The sequence below is a fragment of the Schistocerca serialis genome, chromosome 5 (genome assembly GCF_023864345.2).
Source record: "Schistocerca serialis cubense isolate TAMUIC-IGC-003099 chromosome 5, iqSchSeri2.2, whole genome shotgun sequence".
Classification (NCBI taxonomy): domain Eukaryota; kingdom Metazoa; phylum Arthropoda; class Insecta; order Orthoptera; family Acrididae; genus Schistocerca; species Schistocerca serialis.
The window spans coordinates 295193841-295220202 of record NC_064642.1 but is presented as its reverse complement, the minus strand read 5'-3'; the positions used below and the strand labels follow the sequence as shown (position 1 = coordinate 295220202).

The window sequence follows — 26362 nt, the reverse complement described above, 5'->3', positions numbered from 1 at the left end:
GAGATCCAGGCAATGCTGGCATAACAGAGGATATGACAGATGAGGGATTTGTAGGTGTGGAGGATGGTGGAAGGATGCAATCGCCATGTCCGGCCATAGTTTCAGGAGGTGGAGGCGGGAATGGGCTTTCTACTGGATGATCAGGAAGTGAGGGATCCAGGAGAGGTGACGGTCGAGGGTGAGGCCAAGGTATCTCAGGGTAGGGGTGAGGTGTATGGAACGAACATGCATGGTGAGGTAGAAATCATGGAGACAGAAGGAGTGGATGGTGCAGCTTATGATGATTGCCTGGGTTTTAGAGGGGTTGAGATGAAGGAACCACTGGTTACACCAGGTGGTGAACTGATCAAGGTAGGTTTGGAGGGTGCTCCCTATGGTTCTATGGAGCCGACGTTACACACTTCAGTCAAACGCTTTTGATTGTGCTGCGTGGTGGTTTATGCTTATGGAAATAATGTTCCCGCTATATTTAAATCGATTCTGAACACTACTGTACGTATAAACCCGAATTACTGTAGAATCTCCAATATACTATAGCCCACACTTCTGCACTGAATACAATCTCACGTCAACCCGTGACGTGCTGCCAAGTTCACTGCATGCCTGCGTGTACGTGGCTGCTCAGAAATCACGCTCTATACGCCGCATCCATTTGCAACAATCGAGTATCAAAGCGCCAGATCTGAAAGTGGGACAACCATTTTTCGGACTGTTGACCGCCCGATTAACGCCATACGATTGGAGGGAAGATCACTCATGTTCTCTGAGTTCAAAACATGTAAATATTGTACAGTATTTTAATCCTTTCTCTATTTCTTAGGCGCTGACAGTCGATTCAGCCCTATGAGCCGTGCTGCAGCTCGCGTTGGTGCTGTTTCTAGGTTTCTGTCCTCTGTTGGAGGACAGTGAATGTTCTAATTTTTTGTATATAATTGCCATTCTTGGCGTTACAACAGGTTTAAATGATTGTGCTACCAAATTTACCGTCATTTTGTCTCACCTGTTTGTATGATTAGTTGCTTGTCCTTTTAAATTAACCTTGCTGTTGTATTTGCTGTTTTACTGTATGTTTTTTAAATTTTTTACATAATTGCCATTCTTGGCGTTACAGCAGGTTTAAATGGTTGTGCTACCAAGTTTACCATCATCATGTCTCATCCGTTTGGGGATCAGTTGCCTGTCTTTTTAAATTAACCATGCTATTTTTTTTATAATTGCCATTCGTTGCGTTAAAGTCCTTCAGACTTGACTTGCCTTAAAATTCTAATTGGGGTCACATTGGCTTGTTTTAACAAAATTATTTTACTATAAATGACAGCGACCAGCCACTTTTTAATGCGTTTTATTTATGCCATTATGCATTTCGGGTTTGCACCCATCTTCCGCTAGCAAATTACATGTATCTTGAGTTTCTACAGTGGTAAAATATCGACAGCTGTTTGGATGCTGCAGCTGGCCTGTGCAAAAGCAACGATTCCAATCATTATCTTCAATTTCGCGAGTTTAAAGTTACGCACTATCAGTTGTTCATTTTACTTACATTCTCCTCTCCTTGTTTTTCCTTGGCCTTTCTTCTTTTTTGTAACAGCACAAACACTTTTTGTCACGTATTTTATACAGGCGCACTGCGTTATCCGCCATGTTGTCGACTGACAGGTTTTTTTTTTTTTTTTTTTTTTTTTTTTTTTTTTTTACATACAAGCAGTTTATCTATGGACCGAGTTATATTTTACGAACGTTTTGAGGTTCTAGCTAAGCTACTGTTAACTAAACATTGACTTGGGTCATAGTAGTGTTCTAAGTACGATGTATACTAAGTTTTTTTTTGTTACTTAGGCAGTATTGGAGGTAATAAACTAACGTAACACATTTATACAAAGCAGTAACTCACACATTAGCAACTAACAAAGATAGAATTAAGATTTATATGTTGTATATTATTACATGCATTTGTTGGGTTTATATCAGATTATGTTATTTCTTGATTGTGCTTAGTATGTGGTTTGATAAGTGGAGTGTGAAAGATTTTCAAAAATATTCGGTTTGGTAACTCTGTTTGGCCGTTAAGTATGTCAGAAGGGGATGCATGTTTATGTGAATAAATTTCGATTTCTTCTAGGAGGTTCATTCTTTTTCCTTTGTTGGCTAGGTGGAGAACTTGTAGGTTATGGGATATGTCTGTTACTTGATGTTCTTCTTCTGATCCATGTTGGGAAAATGTGGATTTATTCAGGTTTTTTAAACGAAGAGTATCCAGGTGTTCTCGAAAACGTATGTTGAAGTTTCTACCCGTTTGGCCTATGTATGTTTTAGAACATGAGTTGCAGTTAAGTTCGTATATTCCTGATTGATTGCACGGTTTGATATTATTTTTAATGTTATGGATAGCTTTGTCCTTTATTTTGTTATTTGTGTAGTAGCTGATTCTGATAACTGTTACTCAGAACAGGTTTGCTATTTTATATGACAGTTTTCCTATACATGCCGGCCTACATCCATCTGAATCTGTTTAGTGTAATCATCTCTTGGTCTCCCTCTACGATTTTTACCCTCCACGCTGCCCTCCTGTACTAAATTGGTGATCCCTCGATGTCTCAGAATATGTCCTACCAACCGATCCCTTCTTCTAGTCAAGTTGTGCCACATGCTCCTCTTCTCCCCAATTCTGTTCAATACATCCTCATTAGTTATGTGATCTACCCATCGAATCTTCAGCGTTCTTCTGTAGCACCACATTTCGAAAGCTTCTCTTCTTGTCTAAACTATTTATTGTCCACGTTTCACCTCAATGCATGGCTACACTCCGTACAAATTCTTTAAGAAACGACTTCCTGACATTTAAATCTATACTCGATGTTAACAAATTTCTCTTCTTCAGAAACGCTTTCCTTCCCATTGCCAGGCTACATTTTATATCCTCTCTACTTCGACCATCATCAGTTATTTTGCTCCCCAAATAGCAAAACTCCTTTACTACTTTACGTGTCTCATTTCCTAATCTAATACACTCAACATCACCCGACTTAATTCGACTACATTCCATTATCCTCGATTTGCTTTTGTTGATGTTCATCTTATACCCTCCTTTCAAGACACTGTCCATTCCGTTCAACTGCTCTTCCAAGTCCCTTGCTGTCTCTGACAGAATTACAATGTCATCAGCGAACCTGAAAGATTTATCAGTAGAGAATTCGGTTCACTATGAGGTTGCTCATTCCGGGATGGTTCTTGCATGTCATTCTCAACGGCGGAGGAATCGGAGAATGTGCTGTGGCTCCCAATATCTTTCAGTGTCTGTTGTGTTGAAACCGTTACAGCTGTCACGATTTCCTTAGGTTCGGCTGGTCTAGCTTCTGTTGTGTCAGTAGTGGCCATCTGGGCTTCTTCTCGGGGTGTATGGTTCTCCGTGTTCTCATTAGGGCTTGGGGTCAGGACTTGGCCGCGGGCAGCCGTAGCGTTAAGTCGGTGGCAGCGCAGTCATAGCCGGCGGTCGCGGCGCCTCGCCAGCCGGCAGCTGCGCCACTCGCCGCTGTAAACACTCAGCGCGGACGTGGCCGGGAGAGTTGCACGCTGCGCATGTCCTCGGCTGGCCGTCGTATATAACGATGCCTCGGTATCCACACACGCTGATGTATGACGGTACATGCTTGTGCAAATCGACCTTTAATTGTCTCACTCCGTTGAGAACTTGGAATTTGCGTGCGTTGGACCACCGTTCCGCAACATTGCTGAGAACTTTACCGTACGGCGCTATCACTGCGTTTATTTGTTCCGCCGGTACTTCGAATGGTAGTTCGAATATCCTGATCGTTCGTATTCCAAACCCTGCATGTGTTACGGTGACTTCGCCTACGTTTCCATCACAATGTTTGAACTTCATAATTCCTTCGCAAGACTCAACTATGTTGTCACATAAGTTTGCATTCTTCAATTTCACAAATACAACACTGTTCACTATCGAAAGATGCATTCCAATGACATCCTGTGAATCAACTTTCACTTCATATTCCAACGAATCTTCGATTTCGTGTAGTTTAGGTCGGGCGTAATTACGATCAAACGAGAATTTCAAAGTATCTTGTCTGTTCAAGTGGGCCATCACGAATTCATATTTCAAATTTCAATATGCGTAGAATTTCTGCAACGATGCAAGAAGCAATGCGACTTGAGCCACCGCGGACACAGAGGATAGTGCGTCTGCAGGGACTTATCCCTTGCACGCTCCCCGTGAGATCCACATTCCCAACATGTCCACACCACTACATTCGTAGTGCGCCTAATAGATGTTTGCCAATCATACTCATTACTCGTGGCAGATGAATCTACCAAGTCCCGTACGAGTTCGGGCATAGCGTGTGCGTTCGCACAAGAAGGTCAATGGCCGGGAAGCCATATTTTAATTATATATGACGGTAGTATCTGTTCCCGAAAGAACAGTTACCGTGGATGACCATGCAGCTTTGCTAGAAATGAAATGATAATTAAATGGACACCCTAGCTGCAAACAGACGTTGATGTAGTTCATTGGGGGCATGTTGAAAATGTGTGCCCCGACCGGGACTCGAAACCGGGATCTCCTGCTTACATGGCAGACGCTCTATCCATCTGAGCCACCGCGGGCACAGAAGATAGTGCGTCTGCAGGGACTTATCCCTTGCACGCTCCCCGTGTATTTCATTTCTAGCAAAGCTGCATGGTCATCCACGGTAACTGTTCTTTCGGGAACAGATACTACCGTCATATATAGTTAAAATATGGCTTCCCGGCCATTGACCTTCTTGTGCGAACGCACACGCTATGCCCGAACTCGTACGGGACTTGGTAGATTCATCTGCCACGAGTAATGAGTATGATGGGCAAGCATCTATTAGGCGCACTATGAATGTAATGTTGTGGACATGTTGGGAATGTGGATCTCACGGGGAGCGTGCAAGGGATAAGTCCCTGCAGACGCAGGACTGTGCCCGCGGTGGCTCAGATGGATAGAGCGTCTGCCATGTAAGCAGGAGATCCCGGGTTCGAGTCCCGGTCGTGGCACACATTTTCAACATGTCCCCAATGAAGTGCATCAACGCTGTTTGCAGCTAGGGTGTCCATTTAATTATCATATCAATAATATAGTAGAAATTCAGTCTGATCCCACTCTTAAGTTACAAAATAAACTTAAAAATATGTGGAAAAAAAGTGATTTCCTCTTTAATCCAAAAGATATACATGAATGCACTGTTACGAACCCTTATGCACCACGCCTACGAGCACAACCTAAGACCCATTAAGTCAACTGTCTCTTACGTCCAATTGTTAATTCTTGGAGCAGGCCAACTTATAAAATCAGCAAGGAACTGAATGAGATCCTTAGCAACACATTCAAATTCGAAGAGACATACTCAGTAAAGAACAGTTATGAACTTATTAATTGTCTAAAGGAAATTCAGATTTCTGATACTGCTAGGTTTGCATCACTTGACATCACAAACCTCTACACCAATATACCGGTCAAAGAAACAATAGAAATAATTAAAAACAATTTACTTAAACATAAAAATTTGGCAATACCAGAAATATATGAATTCATTGATCTATTAACACTAGTACTATCACATAACTACTTTTCTTTTAATTACAAAACGTACCAGCAGAAAGAGGGCCTGGCTATGGGTAGCTGCCTTGCCACTTTGCTTGCTGATATTTTCATCAATATCTTAGAATGTAAATTCTTTAAAGAAAACCCCCAGATTGTAAACAAGATAATTTATAACAAAAGTTATGTTGATGATATAAGAATCTTATTTGATGGCACAGCAGATGAAATTGATTACCTTGCAAAATAAATGAATAAAATGCACTGAACATCATCTCCACTGTAGAACACCAAACTGAAGTAGGTTTAAATTTTATGGATCTCTGCATAAGTAGCTCCAACAGAAAACACAAATTTCAAGTATACAGGAAACCAACATACACAGATAACACAATTAATAAATCATCCTGCCACCTGGATAAACATAAGATGGCTTCACACAGAGCAAAGCTAAACAGAATGCACAAAACACCACTAGAACCAGCTGATCAAATAGAAGAACTAAACACCATCAAAGCAATTGCTTACAGTAATAGTTACAATCAAAAATTAATAGATGAACTAAACTCTAAGATAGATCCCCACATAACCAAATACAATAATAAAACAGCATTAAAGAATACCACAACAAAGGCAAAAGAAAAATATGTAAGCTTGCCATTTCTAGGAAAACTGTCATATAAAATAGCAAACCTGTTCTGAGTAACAGATATCAGAATCAGCTTCTATACAAATAACAAAATGAAGGACAAAGCTATCCATAACATTAAAAATAATACCAACCTGCAGAAAGGTGGGAATTTAAAGAGATGGGATGTGGATAAACTGAAAGAACCACAGGTTATACAGAGTTTCTGGGAGACCATAACGGATTAATTCACAGGAATGGGAGAAAGAAATACAGTAGAAGAAGAATGGGTAGCTTTGAGGGATGAAATAGTGAAGACAGCAGAGGATCAAATAGGTAAAAAGACGAGGGCTAGTAGAAAGCCTTGGGTAACAGAAGAAATATTGAATTTAATTGATGAAAGGAGAAAATATAAAAATGCAGTAAATGAAGCAGGTGGCGGATAGGGGAAAGCTCTACAGATATGTAGGGTAGGTGGGAAATAAAATACCACCCGTGGACCAACACAGGACCAGAAATCCAAAGGCGACTGTCTCACATTGGGCGGTCTTTGGTCAGTGTCTGTTCCCCAGGTTAGGGGCGGCTGGGAAAAACCTCCAGGGCTAACAACTGTGGTTGTAAATTTGTGGCTCGAAGAGTCACCCCTTACATAATACTATCAATCATGGAAGAGTGTAATGTGAAACAAATTACCCCAGGTGGACAATCCACCGCACCAAGGTGCGCAAGCAGACTATCGGATTCTGGGGAGTCTGCAGCATTGCACAGAGATGAATCGGGACATGATAAGACATCAAGCAAATTGAAATGTAAAAAAACGAGTTACATAGCTACTTTCAATGAAAACTCTCTTTTAAAAACAGGAAAATTAAAACATCTTACAGATACCCTCAAACATCATAGAATATTCATAACATCACTACAAGAAACTCGATACATAGATGAAAACAATTTTGATTCCGGAGGTTTCAGAATATACAAAGGAAAGGCAGGCAAAAGAATAATGAAAAACACACCCCACCTCGGAACGGGCTTTATAATAGATAAAAGTATTTTAGACTCCATTATCAGCTTTCAATCACAATCGGAAAGACTCTCCACACTCACTTTTAAATCTGCTAATAGAGTATACACAATTGTGAATGCGCATGCCCCCATAAATGAAGACAATAGGAAAAATAAGGAAAAGGTGGAACGTTTTTGGGAACAACTAGATGACGTGGTGCAAAAGATCCCAGACAAACACAACATCATACTTACGGGGGACTTCAATGCTCAAGTAGGAAAAGAGAAGAAATACAAAAATATTGTTGGAAACAACCCAGCGCACAATAGAACTAACCAAAATGGAGTCAGATTAGTAGAACTCTGCCAAGCGCATGGCTTGATCCTGAAATCCACAGCCTTTAAGAGACTACCCAGAAAACAGAAGACATGGACCTCACCAAACCCACACTTGGGTGAATTTCAACTTGATCATGTGGCGATAAAATGGAAACACCATACAGAAATACAAAATGTCAAAGTACTCAGAGGAGCAAACTTGGATTCTGATCACTATCTTTCTAAAATAAAACTCAAAATTATCCCCAAAAGGAAAGATAGAAACAGTAAACCCAAAAGCAGAAGATACGATCCAGAAAAGATAATGAATTCGAAGGAGTTTCCCCTCGCGACTCAAGATATAAGGAACCAAAATTGGGATCAAATGAAGGAAAGCCTACTAACCAAAGCTGAACAAATAGCACCTATAACCAAAATCAAAAAACACGCATGGTGGACAGAGGAATGTGACAAACTTATTGAGCAAAGAAAGAAAGCATGGCAACAGATGCAATCTCAGAAAAATGAATATAATAGGCAAAATTTCCTGAGTGTAAGAAAACTAGTGAGTAAAAACCTCAAAAGAATTAAAAAAGCACAAGAAGATCAACTCCTTTTGCAGATCAACGAAGACTTCAACAAAAACAAGACTAGGAGCTTTTACAGAACTTTTAAACAAAAAATAACCAAGTACAGCCCACCGACACTCCAATTACAAGATAAAAATGGTAATATTCCACACAGCAACAGGGATAATTGCAAAATTTTGAGAGAATATTTCAGAAACCTTCTCAACTGTAAAGAACCAATTGAAAAATGGATTTCAGCAACTCAACTTCAACAAGTCCTAACTCAGAACCACCCACCGTCGAGGAACTACAATCAATCATTTTAAATCTCAAAAACTATAAGGCTTCGGGAGAGAACCAAATTACAGCTGAACTGTGGAAAAATGTCAATAGAAATGCCATAGAATCTCTCCAAAACATATTTGAAGAAATATGGAAAACAGAAAGAATTCCGGATGAATGGAAGATGGCCCTCATTCACCCAATTCATAAGAGGGGATCCAGAACAGACCCCATCAATTACAGAGGGATTTCGCTCCTTGACGTAACATACAAAATACTGTCTAAAGTCCTTTTGAACAGAGCAGAACCCCAGCTAGATTGTCAACTTGGAGAATACCAGGCAGGCTTCAGAAAGGGAAGATCCTGCCCAGAACAAATTCTAAACCTCAAAAATCTTATGGCCTACCAAAAATCGAGAGCAAAAGCGTATGTCATCACATTCATTGACTTTCAAAAGGCGTACGACTCCATAGACAGGGAATCTCTAATCTCCATATTAAAAGAATTGAACCTAGACAATAAAACTACAAACCTAATTAGAGAAACCATCACCAACACATACTCCAAAATTAAATTTATGGGAGAACTCTCAGACCTATTTGAGATAAAAACTGGAGTACGACAAGGTGATGGACTCTCTCCATTGTTATTTAACTGTGCCCTAGAAAAAATAGTAAGAGAATGGAACAAGAAAATCAATAGTGGAATTCGACTAGGAACAAAAAACAAAGGCATCAAGGTTAATTGCCTAGCATTTGCAGATGATATGGCCCTACTAGCCGAAACATGGGAAGAAGCCAAAGAACAGATCCTCGAATTACAGAAACAAGCAGAGAAAATAGGCCTTAAAATTTCTTTTGAAAAAACCAAAATAATCACAAATATATAAAAGCCAATGAAATATCTTAAAGTAAGAGACCAAAAGATCGAAATTGTTAAAGAATTCAAATATCTTGGTGAATGGATTAGCTGGAACGCCCTTGAGAAAAAAGCAATAGAATGAAGAAGAAACAAAGTTGAACTAGCCTTTCAGCTTACGAAAAATACTTATAATAAAAAGTCCCTCTCATGGAATTCAAAAATAAAACATTACAACACTGTCATTAAACCAGAAGCACTATATGCAGCTGAGACATTATCTATCACTAACCATGGCCCAATTGAAAGGCTAGAGATCAAAGAAAGAAAAATATTGAGAAAAATTTTAGGCCTCAAATTTCATAACGACAAACTAATTCATACCAAAAATTAAACACTCTACAAAACCACAGAAAAACTTTCGGATACAATGAGGAAAAGAAGAATTGAGTTTTATGGGCACATTCTCAGAATGATTCCAAATAGACTAACAAAAAGAATGTTTGACTACTTCAGGAATAAAAAATCCAAACCAAATTGGTTTATCCAAACAGAGAAAGACTTAAGAGAACTACACATCACAGAAAAAATGCTCACAGACAGGACCGCAAAAATGATAAGCAAAGACAGAAAAGAGGGATTCCAGCTCCAAAATAGAAAGAAAAGAACGATTGTCATCTCTGATGAGGAAAGAAAAGCAAGATCAGAAAGAATGAAGCAGTACTGGGCGAAAAGAAAGGCACAGAACACACAGAAGTGATTGATTCAACGTACCCCAAAGTTGGGTGAAACGAAGAAGAAGAAGAAGCAGGCAAAAAGGAATACAAACGTCTCAAAAATGATATCGACAGGAAGTGCAAAATGGTTAAACAGGGATGGCTAGAGGACAAATGTAAGGATGTAGAGGCTTATCTCACTAGGGGTAAGATAGATACTGCCTACAGGAAAATTAAAGAGACCTTTGGAAAAAGAGAACCACATATACGAATATCAAGAGCTCAGATGGAAACCCAGTTCTAAGCAAAGAAGGGGACGCAGAAAGGAGGAAGTAGTATATAGAAGGCCTATACAAAGGCAACGTACTTGAGAACAAAATTATGAAAATGAAAGAGGATGCAGATGAAGATGAAATGGGAACTGCGTGAAGAGTTTGACAGAGCACTGAAAGACCTGAGTCGAAACAAGGCCCCCAGAGTAGACAAAATTCCATTGGAACTACTGACAGCCTTGGGAGAGCCAGTCCTGATAAAACTCTACCGTCTGGTGAGCAAGATGTATGAGACAGGCGAAATACCCTCAGACTTCAAGAAGAATATAATAATTCCAATCCCAAAGAAGGCAGGTGTTGGTAGATGTGAAAATTACCGAACTATCAGTTTAATAAGTCACAGCTGCGAAATACTAACGCGAATTCTTTACAGACGAATGGAAAAACTGGTAGAAGCCGACCTCGGGGAAGATCAGTTTGGATTCCGTAGAACGCGTGAGGCAATACTGACCCTACGACTTATCTTAGACGAAAGATTAAGGAAAGACAAACCTAAATTTCTAGCATTTGTAGACTTAGAAAAAGCTTTTGACAATGTTGATTGGAAAACTCTCTTTCAAATTCTGAAGGTGGCAGGGGTAAAATACACGGAGTGAAAGTCTGTTTACAGTTTGCACAGAAAGCAGATGGTGGTTATAAGAGTCGAGGGACATGAAAGGGGAGCAGTGGTTGGGAAGGGAGTGAGACAGGGTTGTAGCCCCTTCCCGATGTTATTCAATCTGTATATTGCGCAAGCAATATTCGGTTTGGTAACTCTGTTTGGCCGTTACGTATGTCAGAAGGGGATGCATGTTTATGTGAATAAATTTCGATTTCTTCTAGGAGGGTCATTCTTTTTCTTTTATTGGCTAGGTGGAGAACTTGTAGGTTATGGGATATGTCTGTTACTTTATATAATTATGGATTTTAACCATTATTGTAAGCAATTGCTTTGATGGTGTTAAGTTCTTCTATTTGATTAGCTGGTTCTAGTGGTGTTTTGTGCATTCTGTTTAAAATTGCTCTGTATGAAGCCATCTTATGTTTATCCAGGTGGCAGGATGATCTATTAATTGTGTTATCTGTGTATGTTGGTTTCCTGTATACTTGAAATTTGTGTTTGTTGTTGGAGCTACTTATGCAGAGATCCATAAAATTTAAACTTAATTCTGTTTGCTGTGTCCGTATTTTATGCTCATTTGGTAAATTGTAACGCACTGGAAGTACTATTAATTACGCAGTTGTTTATTCCTTCATTAATAACTGTGATATGTTTATTTATTGTTGAGTCTGGAATTACCGTTTTAAAATAAATGTGTGTAATTACAAAAAGGGAACCAACAATAAGATAACGGCCCCGTCCACACTCGTAACCGAATCCTGCCTCCTATGATTGCCGGATTTCATCCCGTTATGTATCTAACACCTACACGTGTGCGTGAATAAGCAGGTTCAGTGTATGCTATATATATCAAAAGAATGCAGGCACCTATTAGTGGTCGTTAATATGCGGGTTCCACCCTTCACCTTTATGATTGCTTCATGTTGGAATCTGGAGAGAAGTTGACGTTCTAACTCATCCCAAAAGTGTTATGTTGCGTTCGTGTAAGGAGCCTGAACAGGCCAGTCCTATTCAGGAATGTTACTGTCCACAAACCATATCGACACGTATGCTACTTTATGACAGGGTGCATTGTCATACTTGTAGAAATAATCACATCTCTCAAGTGATCATCCACCTGTACATTGTACAGAATGCTGTGTCATGCGTTCATATCATTCCGCAGCATTAGGCGCAATAAGAGGCACAAACCCAGAAAACTCCCCCATACCTCAACCTCACGTCCGTATTTCACTGCTAGCACTACACTTGATGGGACGTAACGTCCTACTGGCATTCTCAAAACTAAAACCCTTTCATCGGATTGCCATAAGGTGCAGTGTGATTTTTCACTCCAAATCGTTTCCAGTCAGCCGCATTCTCTTACCACTGACCATGATATGCTATCGTTTTTAACTCCCTACACAAAGACATCGCGCTAGTTAGTGTGCTGTTAGCAGTCCGGAACTGACAAGTGAGTACCTCTGCTGATTTCATGATATTTTAACAACATCCCTCAGTAACGCTGGGTAGCCACTGTACGTCAGAACATGAACTGTACCTGGTCTTGGTTTAGATGTAGTTGTTCCTTTATGTTCCCACTTGACAATCCCGTCATAATCAACAGTCGATTTCGTCAGCTTTGGGAGGCATGAAATGTCAAAAAACGGTTCAAATGGCTCTGAGCACTATGGGACTTAACTTCTGAGGTCATCAGTCCCCTAGAACTCAGAACTACTTAAACCTAACTAACCTAAGGACATCACACACACCCATGCCCGAGGCAGGATTCGAATCTGCGACCGTAGTGTTCGCGCAATTCTAGACTGTAGCGCCTAGAACCACTCGGCCACCCCGGCCGGCGAAGAAATGTCACTAATAGATACGTTACTCAGGTGACAGCTGATAATTAGTCTACGTTCGAAATCACTGAACTCTTCCGGCCGGCTTCTGTACTGACAACAAAATACTCCCCGCCTCTTTTTATACCGACTAGCCTGCCTCTCTTGGTCAATTTCGCCTTACAAAAGTGTTTGCAGACACTACAGTGAATTTGATCAAAATATTTATTATGCGTCACAATAAATTTTGTTGTATCATCATGCCCCTATAAATTTGCACACACTTGACATTCGATTGCGCAGGAACATTACAGGTGAGCTGGTATTCTCGCCACAAGAGTAGCAGTTTACATATGTAATTTCTCGCTTCACTCGCCTTCGTGAGAGAGGGAGTCTGCCTCTTGGATCTGTTTGCAGAGGAAAATTTACTTTGACGCTGGACTAGGCGCAGGGAGGGAAGCGAGAACTGCGCGAGGGAGCAGTGGCGCCGCGCTGCGGCGGGAGGAGGAGTTGGCGGCGCCCGCAAAACCGCGCATCAATTAGCGCGCCGGCAGCGCCGCCGCGCCCCCTCCAAGTGGCCTGTGCAATTCAAACACTGCCGCCGCAGCGGCCACTCTAATATTTTGCGCGAATTACGTATTCCATTAAACGTCCTCTGCTGCTCCAGCTCCGAAATGTAATTTCCCCCTGAATGATGCATCACAGTATTTTGTTGAATAGGGTTATTGCAACTTTTGTGGTACCGCACAGTGCTGCTATTTTGAATTTTTCGTTTCGCTGCCAGCTCTAAAATCACACTTTGTGATATTTCAGACACGTAATGTTCGATGCTACATGTAATATCTACTATGCCCCAGAGATGGAGGCCTGTACATAATTAGCTAGGAATATGTAATTAATTTGTGTAGATTTCCCTCTATAGTGCGTATCAGCCTGTATTTCACGCTACGGAACGCACAGAAGTACACGTTTTGGAAGTGGGACAGGGCTGGATATAATCTGTGTAGTCTATTAATTTCCTGACTTTATTAACGATCATCTCTGGTTGCCGCTATAAAAATTGCTATTGACGGTTATGCATACATCTTTCTACTGTCTGATTGCTACAGTAGCCCGAGAAAGTGAGTTCTGAAGACAAATAAGTGAAGAATATTGTTGCTAGTGCTCCATTTTGTGCTTCCCCAGTTGGTGGAACGGAATATGACTTTCAAAAACAGGTCTTCATTGAGAAGTAAACCACACGGGCCAACCAAAACTAACAATTGCAGGCTGATTATCCGGAAGTACTTTGGAAATTGATGTATTTCCTGCATTGTACAACTTACAATTTCAGTGTTCAGCGTGGAAGTTTCGCTAATAGAATACCCATGCAGATAGTAAATCAAAAGAGGAATTCTGCATTACATTTTATAATGTTGTAGAATCTATGATCCTGGAGAGTATTAAGCTTTGCGATAAATTGAGTTGCGGCATTATCGAATATCTTCTACGTTGAAATTAAAGAGACGGAGGATATTACATAGTAAATCTTCTCTAAAAATTGGAAACGAGAAAGGTAATTACTTCTAGAGAAATCCCAGATTTCACTTTTAGCAATAGAATACAGAATTTTAATGGAGAACGTACTTTGAAAATATCTAAGACCACGCCAATGTCTGGCGCATCCTTTCATTTTTGTGCCGTCAAAAACATTGGTGAACAAAATGATGGAATTTCTGTGAGAATGTGCCTTTCAACTGTTAAAAGAAATATCAAGAAATATGTGTAGGCTGAGCATATTGGTTTGAGCTGAAGAATAGCTTGAGAATAAAACTCTTTATTGTACGTTTCAGCCAAAAGTCGCAGAAAGCTGAAAAGTACGGAAAAAGAATTTTTGTTCAAAAGACACTCACTTGTAAACTGTTTACCGCTAATAAATGTATATAACAAGAGAAAGCCACAGTACTTTAATTTTGAAACTTCCTTGAATATAACAACTTCACAGTACCGGTACACCATTTATTGACAGGGAACTAAACACGACGCATAAAAAGTCCGTAATATGCCACAAAGTAACGCAAATGAGGATCATAAAGTTAACGAAGCAGCCGATAAACAATTCCATAAATGCAGTACGTAAATACTTTAACTCCAAGTTCCAAAGTTATTGCAAGCTTCAGAACGAAAGTCCTCAAGCACTAAAGCTAGATCAGGATAATTACTAGATTCGAGGATAACATAAAGCAAGAACACGAGAGGGATATAACGACATAACTGTACTTGTTATTGTTTTCCATGTGCTAGTAAAATTACTTTTACCAAACATAATGAATTAATTATACGCTGAACCATTAATGACAAAGAAAGGATCTTACTTATAAGATATGAATCCATAGTGTTAACAGATCTGGAGAAAGTGTACAAATTACAATATTTCTGTGATGTGACTTCTGTCGTTTGTCACTCCTTCTGTCCCGTCCATCGTTGCCTTTCCTCTTTCCGGCCTTGGTCTGTTCAGACGTATGTATCATTGTAAACTCATATAAGAGCGAATAATTAACTATTTCGTTCAAGTAATAGCTTTTGCTTTATTATTACCTAATATTAATGGCTTTAATGTGTTACTGACAGGTTACCAAGTGAAACGTATGTGACTCTTGCTACATGAGTGCGAGTAATCGGATTGGCGATCTTTGTTTAGCCGCCATTGCAGCCATCACACCGATATAATTACGAATTGTAGTATCTGCTTAGAAACTGCGCCTCAGTGGAGTAAAAAAGTTCGACTGTTCATTGTTAATCAAATTATTGCACTTGAGATGTTTCAAATCCTCACTATCAGTAAAATACGAAGTCAAGAATGTAATTCCGAGAGAATAATAATTTGTGTCTTACAAATTTTTATTTCGTACGTCTTTTGTCAACTTAATTTGCCCAGTTCTAATTTGGGTGAGCTAAACTGGCAACCGCTAATAGGACTACTAAAACAGATTATTAGTATACACATACCTTTATTTCAAAATATGTGTGTTTTATAATCGTTGACTTTTTTGTGTAACCCAACGAGACATTCAAGTTATTATTGAAATGGTCATAAAAAATTAAAAGGAAACAAAATTTGTTCGAATTTATCAAAAAAAATTAAAGGAAGGAATATGAAATAAGAAACTAATACAATTAATGAATTATTGCGAAGACATTGTTAGTGGCTACAAAACGAGATAGAACAGTACACCACTTACTCCATCTAGCTTTGATTTCTGTACCTGTTTAAACTGTTTCAAGCTTTAAGAGTAGAATGTTTTGCCAGAGATAAAATTTTCAATTATTACAATATTATTGTACATTTAGCAAAAAAAGGCCGCAAGATGGTGGATATTCATAACTAGGTGCGCACAGCTTGAAGTAGCGACTGGCATTTGTCTTCCAAAGAAAGAAATATTTTATAGTGTTTAGCTGCGCACATATACCGTGTGTAAACTGTTTATACGTGCATTACGATAAGTAATAGGTTCGACCAACTGTGTTGTACAGTAGTGTAGTGATAGGTCATCGATATTGAGTATAATGGGTTCTTGAATCTGGACACTGAGTCTTATCAGGTACCAGAAGGTGAATGCGGATAATTTGAATAACATGATAATTACGACGAGTGAAATGACTTCACCGGCTATAGCCGAGAATATTGCTGCACCTGTTAGTGTGGAACCAGATCCTGTCATGTTATATTTACAAAACCTATGTAGCATGACAGAAATATAGTCACTGTGAATAAAGGAAAGGAAGGTATGAAGCAGCAACAAGATGGTTTGACGAGTCGGGTTGCAGAAATTAGTGGACAGCCAACAGTATAATTAAACATTTAAAAATCGAGGTTGCTAGTCACATGACCGAAGTGTCGCGAACAGATCTAGAAACCATAGCTAACGAGATTTCAGGCTTGAAAACCACCATTAGAGGTATTCCTGAGTCAGTAGGAAAAAGGACTGAAAACCTTAGTACATTTGCAACTAGAGCAAGAAACTTTGAAATCCACCCTTCAAAAGTTTTTTCATCTTATGCCGTGAATTTATTTTCTATTTGTTCTTTGAGTTTTTTTTTCTTTGTTCTTTTCAAGAACTATAATTTTTATTTTAGGTGTCTAAAACCAAATAGAGGACCTAACCACTGATCATGAAAGAAAATCAAATGAATTTTTAAAGCAACAGGACGAACAAATTACAGAAAGTTTAGAATCAGAATTACAGAAAGCGGTGAAGCAAACCACTACCAAAGTGTATTCTCAACAGAGCAGTTCTGCACACGAATTTAAGATAAATTAGGACTTATATATAAAAAAAACTTTGGCACAAGATTTTACAAAATGCCAAGAAAACGTCCATCCTCAGCGTAATGATGAAATAAGTAAGATAGAAAAATAATTAAATGCATTAAAGCCACAGATTAGGAATGACACATTCTTGGCAGCTTAGGTAGCAGAGGCCTCACATGATTGTCATAGTCCACTGCCCAATGACAATAAATACGCTGATGAAATGTATTGTAGTGAATCCTGCCTCGGGCATGGATGTGTGTGCAGTCTTTAGGTTAGTTAGCTTTAAGTAGTTCTTAGTTTTAGGGGACTGTTGACCTCAGAAGTTAAGTCCTATAGTGCTCAGAGCCATTTGAACCATTTTTTTGTATTGTAGTGATATGTCACCAGGGAACCATACAAGTAGGAATATGGGAGAAGAAACCACTTTTTCATCTATTTTACTATGTATGCAAACTGAAGTGACGAATGAAAATTTGTGCCAATGCCAGGATTCGAACCTGGTCAGCTGCTCTAACCACTACGACACCCTGGCAGAGTGGATTTGGACAAATGAATGGACTGCCCTAGCAAGCTTCCATTCTTTACAAACTCCCATTCACGCTCAGTCTACCTTGTATTCCCCATGTATGTGCGTATGTATGTCCAAAAGACACTGCAATCTCGTATTTATCCGCCGACATTGGGCAAGCGACTTTCAAGTAAAATGTCTCCCCTGTATAGGAATACACATAGTGGATGTTCGAGTATAGGTTGTAGACACATGACTGCTGATACTTGATTTACGATTTATGGAAGTTTTGGTCTGACTGTGAGTCGAAATCGGATAGCATATTAGCAAATGGTAAGGCGACCGCTAACGATAAGCGGGAATCCAGGTTCATGTCCCGATCCGGCAAATTTTCAATAGCGTCCTGCCATTATACAGCTGATGGTTTTCCAACTGCGAGTATATTCGATATATTTCATAACGGCTGTAATCACCGCAGCGTCTGTTCCTTCGGACATGCAGGCATGAATAGCAGAGTCTTCTCCTTAGATGTCACTAATACAAGTGCACCAATATCCCCACAGCTGAAACTATATCCATTATCAAAACCCTTATACAAATTCAATAAAATAAGTCAGAAATTGATGAATTAGGTGACCTTATTGAATCATTTCTACGACAGAACTGTTTTACCTTCAATGACCAATAAGACAGAAATTGATGAATTAAGTGATCTTATTGAATTATTTCTATGACAGAATTGTTTTACCTTCAATAGCCAACTACATGAACAAAAAGAAGGCCTGTCTAAGGGAAACTTCCTGTCAGGAACACATGAAAATATGTTTGGACGTTGTCAAAAGCAATTTTTTTGAAAATTCTTATGACCTAAGTAAGTAAGTCGTATACTATCGTCGTATGTTCTTAGAAATAACAAAAGACAGGTAATGTGGATTTCATGACCTACCAGTTCCATGTTTGCTCTGTATGACAGTTATGTCAAACATTATCAAGAATTGTCACTGCCTAAAATTTTACACCAATAACGTACATGAAAAAGTGTGTACTATGTTATAGGACATAGGGTCCTGTCGTATTAACTGACAAGCAGGTCATTGTTATAGAAGATGAATGCAAATTGTTGGTTCCACTGTATCAGATGTTACTGTTGATGACCTATAATACCGAAAACCAGTTTTGGCAAATAAAACATTTCTACTTCATCTCAGGTGTATAGGAGATGTCTTTTAATAGATAATTAAAATTATACTTCCAGTTTATCTTTCGCTAAGCACCGCAGTTAATTTATTCATTCTTTGCCTCCTTTTATGAGACCGATTTTTTGACACATCAACGCTTGTAGTGATTTCATTCACGTATTGGCAATATATTGCCATCACCTTTCAATAAAGGATTCAGTGGTTTTATCTTGGTAAGTGTGATTGACGAGAGCACTACATATATAAATTTTGTCTGACTGGAAATGAGACACATAAATTATTCCTTAAATTAATCGAATAACCTTCCTTTACGGAGAAATAAAGTCTAATTAAATAAAAATTTGGAATGTAATGTAAAGGCATCAGATGAATTCCTACGTGAAAAGTAAATTAACCTACGCGTGTTTGAGGCCTAACACATATAAAGCGTTCTGTATGTAAAGCAAGGAGCAAGGAATAAACTTATTTTATCCACTATTATCAGTTACTTGTGGTGTGTGCATGTAGAACTCTTTGTGGTGAATAAAAGTGAAAAGTGGTAGGTGGGGATGCGAAGTAACTATATCGCCTACTGAACAAACTAAATGTGAAACAAAGTGCGTTTCACTTACCAGTGATGTTATGTTGTGAAGGCAGACGCCAATTCCAGTCACAAAAGGAGTCATCTCGTCATCCAGAGAATTGTGTCAAATGCTGCAATACCACCGGTCACCCATGCAGAACGTTCACTGAAGCGACGCTGTATATGGGCAGCATGGCGCGATTCAAACTGTCGCACGCCCGGTGTGGTAGCTTTGAACTTAATTGTCAATATGCTACCTCTGACGCCTGCATTATTAACTTTCTAGGTCCCGGTACAAAGTGTTTTTAATGTTGACAAAATGATGCAACCGATGCCCAGAGATACTACACTCCTGGAAATTGAAATAAGAACACCGTGAATTCATTGTCACAGGAAGGGGAAACTTTATTGACACATTCCTGGGGTCAGATACATCACATGATCACACTGACAGAATCACAGGCACATAGACACAGGCAACAGAGCATGCACAATGTCGGCACTAGTGCTGTGTATATCCACCTTTCGCAGCAATGCAGGCTGCTATTCTCCCATGGAGACGATCGTAGAGATGCTGGATGTAGTCCTGTGGAACGGCTTGCCATGCCATTTCCACCTGGCGCCTCAGTTGGACCAGCGTTCGTGCTGGACGTGCAGACCGCGTGAGACGACGCTTCATCCAGTCCCAAACATGCTCAATGGGGGACAGATCCGGAGATCTTGCTGGCCAGGGTAGTTGACTTACACCCTCTAGAGCACGTTGGGTGGCACGGGATACATGCGGACGTGCATTGTCCTGTTGGAACAGCAAGTTCCCTTGCCGGTCTAGGAATGGTAGAACGATGGGTTCGATGACGGTTTGGATGTACCGTGCACTATTCAGTGTCCCCTCGGCGATCACCAGTGGTGTACGGCCAGTGTAGGAGATCTCTCCCCACACCATGATGCCGGGTGTTGGCCCTGTGTGCCTCGGTCGTATGCAGTCCTGACTGTGGCGCTCACCTGCACGGCGCCAAACACGCATACGACCATCATTGGCACCAAGGCAGAAGCGACTCTCATCGCTGAAGACGACACGTCTCCCTTCGTCCCTCCATTCACGCCTGTCGCGACACCACTGGAGGCGGGCTGCACGATGTTGGAGCGTGACCGGAAGACGGCCTAACGGTGTGCGGGACCGTAGCCCAGCTTCATGGAGACGGTTGCGAATGGTCCTCGCCGATACCCCAGGAGCAACAGTGTCCCTAATTTGCTGGGAAGTGGCGGTGCGGTCCCCTACGGCACTGCGTAGGATCCTACGGTCTTGGCGTGCATCCGTGCGTCGCTGCGGTCCGGTCCCAGGTCGACGGGCACGTGCACCTTCCGCCGACCACTGGCGACAACATCGATGTATTGTGGAGACCTCACGCCCCACGTGTTGAGCAATTCGGCGGTACGTCCACCCGACCTCCCGCATGCCCACTATACGCCCTCGCTCAAAGTCCGTCAACTACACATACGGTTCACGTCCACGCTGTCGCGGCATGCTACCAGTGTTAAAGACTGCGATGGAGCTCCGTATGCCACGGCAAACTGGCTGACACTGACGGCGGCGGTGCACAAATGCTGCGCAGCTAGCGCCATTCGACGGCCAACACCGTGGTTCCTGGTGTGTCCGCTGTGCCGTGCGTGTGATCATTGCTTGTACAGCCCTCTCGCAGTGTCCGGAGCAAGTATGGTTGGTCTGACACACCGGTGTCAATGTGTTCTTTTTTCCATTTCCAGGAGTGTATATACTCTGCCTGTGTTTATTCCTAGACTGATCCATAACTGATAAAGGCGATTTGAAAACTTTCTACGGTATTCTGTAAATAAATTGTTTTCAGCCGAGACTGTCACGATCATACTATAGTATTACTGCCTCAAATTCTACTCACAAGAATTTCATACAAATAAATCCTTTTGCAAGTAATAACGATTATTACCACATGAAGAGAAAAAAATTAAGTGTACCGTAATATAAATTTTTCTTGTCACTTACGTAGTTATTTCGTGTGTTCAACTATCCTAATACGTACCTGTTATTGCAGATGATCCACCGAATGTGGACGTCATCACAGTCTCTATGGAACCCGGTCCTGAACAACCTCCAGGTATTCTGACCACTAATTCCGAGTAATCCTCCTGGATGGTTTTTGCTTCGATCATGGATCCTGGGACAGCACGCCATCGCATATGTAGTCCCACACACCTGGTCCGTCGTTTCATTCTGACAGTGTATTAATTTTGCTAATATTAGCAGTTCCAGTTTACTGTAACGTATTCACCTATTTTGACAATTTTTGGGAAATGATCTGGGTAGTAAGTATTTATTTAAATGTTTTATATTTTTTGTGTTGTACTTTCTGACATGTTCCACACCGATGAGATTCATTTCATTTTTCTGTGCATGGAACGAAAACTAAATCTAATCCAATCTAATGTGGTGTGCCCATATCACCGACCATATCAAGCTGAAATTGCTAGTCAACATTTTAATGAGTAATATGACCAACCAAATTTTATCCTAATTTTTTAAAGAAAGGGCTGTAAATGGAATCAAATTATTTGTGATTTGGTGCTTCACATAAGATAATCTGAAGAACTAAGTGTTGTGTACACCTATTCTTTGTGATAATTACCTAAGTGCTGTGACTTTGTGAAATTTAAAACTGCTGAACACAACGATTGAACATAATGAAAGACAGTCTCACCTTTATATGTGTGTATCTGGAAAATGTATGGGTTGGATAAAGACAATAATCTGTCCCCAGATAAGCACTCATTCGAACTTTTCGACCATTCAAGATACAAAATATTAATCATTCCCGGACACTTGGGACTAGTGAAAAACTTTTAACCCTTTAACACATAGTGTAGCTGATCAGCAACAGACTTCATTTCTGCGATGTATCCTATACTGAGCAACATTTTTTAACAAATTCGTTATGTAGTTAAGTGTATACAATCTACTGCAGCTGATAAACTGCTAGTAGTTCTTCTTAGCTATCGTAAATTGTAGGATGAACTGAACCAGTTTGACAATCAGCTAGCTGTGTGGATGTACTACCGCGCGTGTGTTTTGGCGGAAAGTAGAGACGTTTTATTGGTGTTTGTGCACTGATTTGTGGGATTGAAAATTACTTTTTTATTTTGAAAACGTAAGTAGATATGGTGTAGACAGTTAATTCGAGTGTGTTTACGATAGATTTGAAATTATGTCTGTTTCTGTGTTTGTACCGATTGTCAACAATAATGCTTTGTTAATTTAATTAAAAAATTTTTCAATATATTTTTTTCGTAATGTAGGCACTATAAAGAACTAATCGTGGTAATTTTTACAGCTTGAAATAAAAAGTCATGCATTCAAGGTTTAAGTTTCCAAATTGTAGGGCCTGCAGAGTAATACAGGTCACAGTATGATCATCTTATTAACAGTTACTTCCTTTTAGCTGCTTAAATTTTATTATTCTTTCGTACTATAAGCTTATTCAGGATTTACTGCCACTTTCTAGTTCAATTTGCAATCACTCCATAGTATAGATGTACGACACACAGACTGCTCAGTACCCCTACTCACTCCATAATAAACGTGGAGGTCGAGATATTCATAATGTATTTCGAGTACACCGTCAAGCGACAATACTGCATTAGAACTCTATTTCCGGGGGCGTGCTGAGAAGTAATGCATATGAATTTTTTATTTTGTTGTCAATATCGGTTTTGGTATTACATGGCGTGCATATTACTCGGACGAGTTTCTCGCTTTGCAGACGCAAGCTGCAGGTCTCTGTCGTTAGAGGACTCCAAAAATTGTAGCGTGTAACATGGCGGTGTGTAACGTAACTACGTCGGCGCATGAGAAGCAAAGTACTGTAATGTATGTATTGCACTGTATGGAACTGGAGACCTAGAAACGACGAAGAAGCTTCGTCCCCGCCGTGGCCCTCAGTGGTTGGCTACTGCAGTCCACTCTCCCCACCGTTGCCCCACACCGAACCCAGGATTATTGTGCGGTTCGGCCCGGGAACGTCTCACACCATACGAGTGTAACCCCAATGTTTGCGTGGTGGAGTAATTATGGTGTTCGCGTACGTGGAGAAAGTGTTTGCGCAGGAATCGCCGACATAGTGTAACCGAGGCGGAATAAGGGGAACCAGCCCGCATTCGCCGAGGCAGATAGAAAACCGCCTTAAAAACCATCCACAGACTGGCCGGCACAACGGACCTCGACAATAATCCGCCGGGCGGTTTCGTCCCGGGAACCGGCACGAATTCCCGCCCGTTCCCAGCGCGTTAGACAGCACGGCTAACCGGGCGGGCTAGTGCTGTAATGAGTTTATAATCGCAGGAAACGTGCCTCCAATTGCAATCCAACGTGTGTGGCAGAACTCGGTGTGCACGACCGCGTACGGAAATCAACGAGACTCGTTGGAATCGGGTTGAAGGACTCGTTAGACAAAGTTGCTTTCAGGTAAGAGTGACATATCACGAGAGCATGACGCTTTGCGCTCACTGTCATCGATCGTCTTCCATACAGTCCCGGCTTCGCCCCATTCGGTTTTCGTCTGTTTCCAAAACTTAAAGACCATCTTCAAGGACTTCGATAGTGACGCAGAGATGCAAGCAGAGGTTGTGTTGTGTCCCAGTCAACAAAGTCAAACATTCCACAGTGGGGTACAGTGGGGTACCAACAAAGAATCTCTCATTGGGAAAAATGTTTTCGTCGCCAGGGTGACTATGTTGAGAAATAAATATGTAGAAACGAAGACGGAAGATGTGGTATGTTAGTGAAGTTTGTTTTATTTAAAAAGCTGTAAGAGTTTTCACATAAAAATTTTGTAGGCATTACTTTTCAGCTCATCCCGGTAGATTGACAGCCAACTTCTTGCTTTGTATATAAGGTTCTCGGGCGAGACGTCGGATGTCATAGTGAAAACTCCACAATACTTCGTCAGCGAAACTGGCCGACATCTTCAGGTGCGACGAACACACTGCTAAGGCAGGTTTTTTTTTTTTTTCTTTATTGTGATTTTAAACACCTGTCAGCAGCACAATACGCTGCTCTTCAGCCTCGAGTTTGACAACAAGTAGCACATAAAGGTGGCACAGAGAAGACAGTCAAAACGGTGGGCAAAAAAATGTAGACACTAAAAATCGAAAAAACATGGAGCCGTTCACGCTGGACGAGAAACAGCACTAACACTAGGCGACACGGTGCACAGAACATGGATGATGGCGACGGCATGTGAACGGTGGTGGCGTGACGGCGAACAACACTACACACAAACGAAGGCACACACACGAAACACTGACGGCGACGATCTCCGGCGCGCGAATGTTCACTGAGCGTGTACGAGTCCGGGGACCCGCCGAGAGTGGAGGTGGAGGAGGAGGAGGAGGAAGAGGGGGGGAATGGGAGAGGGGAGAGCAGAGATGCCATGGGCAGTGCAGAGAGGGGGAGGGAGGAAGGGGGAGGGGAAGCCCGGGGGAAGAGGGGAGGAGGAACGGGGGAAAGGAAAGAGAAGGGAGGGTGGGAGGGAGGGAGGGAGGGTGCCTAAAGGAACTAAGGCAGGACCAGGGCCTCCTATTTACGCCAGTTTTAGGCAGGAAGTGCGCATGCGTAGAGGCGCCAAATTCGATGGCCAATAGCGACGATATCAACTGATAGCCGGAAGGACAGTAACGCCATCTACAGGATGAAGAACCAAATACTTCGGCGCACGCGCGGAGGCGGCAGCCCCAGCGATCTCTGTCGGAAGCCGCAAGCAAAACTGCGCGTCCACGTAGGCGCCTTGATTATCCTCCCGTTGTCAACAGAATATTTATGTTGCTGGCGAATCGTCGTCCGTCTTATGACGAATAGTATTCCTCTCTGCTCGAAGCGACTTCAATATGGCCAGTGCTGGATCCCATGCCGGCCGCGGTGGCCGTGCGGTTCTGGCGCTGCAGTCCGGAACCGCGGGACTGCTACGATCGCAGGTTCGAATCCTGCCTCGGGCATTGGTGTGTGTGATGTCCTTAGGTTAGTTAGGTTTAAGTAGTTCTAAGTTCTAGGGGACTTATAACCTAAGATGTTGAGTCCCATAGTGCTCAGAGCCATTTGAACCATCTTTTATTGGATCCCATGCTGAACTAAGCTGAAAGCCCGTGTCTCTGTTTACAAGATTCGTCGAGCTACGTATTTCCACTGCTTCCTTAATAACACTGTCCCAGTACGAACTCGTCGATGCGAGAAATTTTGTATGTTGATAATTCATAGAATGGCCTGTACTGAGACAATGCTCAGCCACTGCAGACTTTTCTGGTTGCTCCAGACGAGTGTAGTGTCGGAGTTCAGTGCATCTCTCTTCTACAGTGCGACAAGTTTGTCCGATGTACGACATGCCGCAGCTACAAGGAATCTCGTAAACACCGAGTCTTCTTAGGCCAAGGCTGTCCTTAGATGAGCCGAAGAGAGCTCTGAGTTTTGCCGGCGGACGAAAAACACATTTAACTTTATGCCTCTTCAATAGGCTTTCGTCAATTATGAAGTTCGTTCATGTCGATCAAAATTGGTTCTAGATCCAAAAACACTGTTATGTGCAACATGTTTGAAGGGCGTCTGCATACGACCTGCTATGAGAAAAAAGCCTCCTGAAGCATGACGGAAAGTGCAATACATTCGAATTATGCGTGAGAATTTGTCTATGAAATGGATCAATATTCGACGGATTTCACAATGTTTAAATGAAGCACAGAAACAGGGCTATGTCAATTGTCATAAGTAAATGCTCAGAAACTTCGGATGATAAAATGGACTATCCACATACAATATCGCAACAGGAAAAAAAGTTGTTAGTTATAATTGACAACTTCCAATTGTGCTTTTTTTGTGCGTCTCGTAACTCGCGAAAAGATTTTGCTATGATAATCTGTGCCCAACGGTCGATCTCTGTGAATAGTCAAACATGGCTCAGAGACCTCCAGTGTATCTTAACGATTTTGAGGTGAGTGGTGGCTCGAACAGTGAGAATTCATACTGAGTGTGGAGACAGTATTGCCTTTCCTGTAAAGCAGGAACGATGTTCA

The 26362-nt window shown here is 41.2% G+C and overlaps 1 non-coding gene across 1 annotated transcript; it reads left to right on the top strand.

Annotated features, from left to right (window-relative positions):
- The first annotated feature begins 4962 nt into the window (after nucleotides 1–4962).
- Trnat-ugu (transfer RNA threonine (anticodon UGU)) lies at nucleotides 4963–5037 on the top strand. Its single transcript has one exon. It is a non-coding gene; the product is annotated as a tRNA-Thr (tRNA).
- Nucleotides 5038–26362: the final 21325 nt, after the last annotated feature.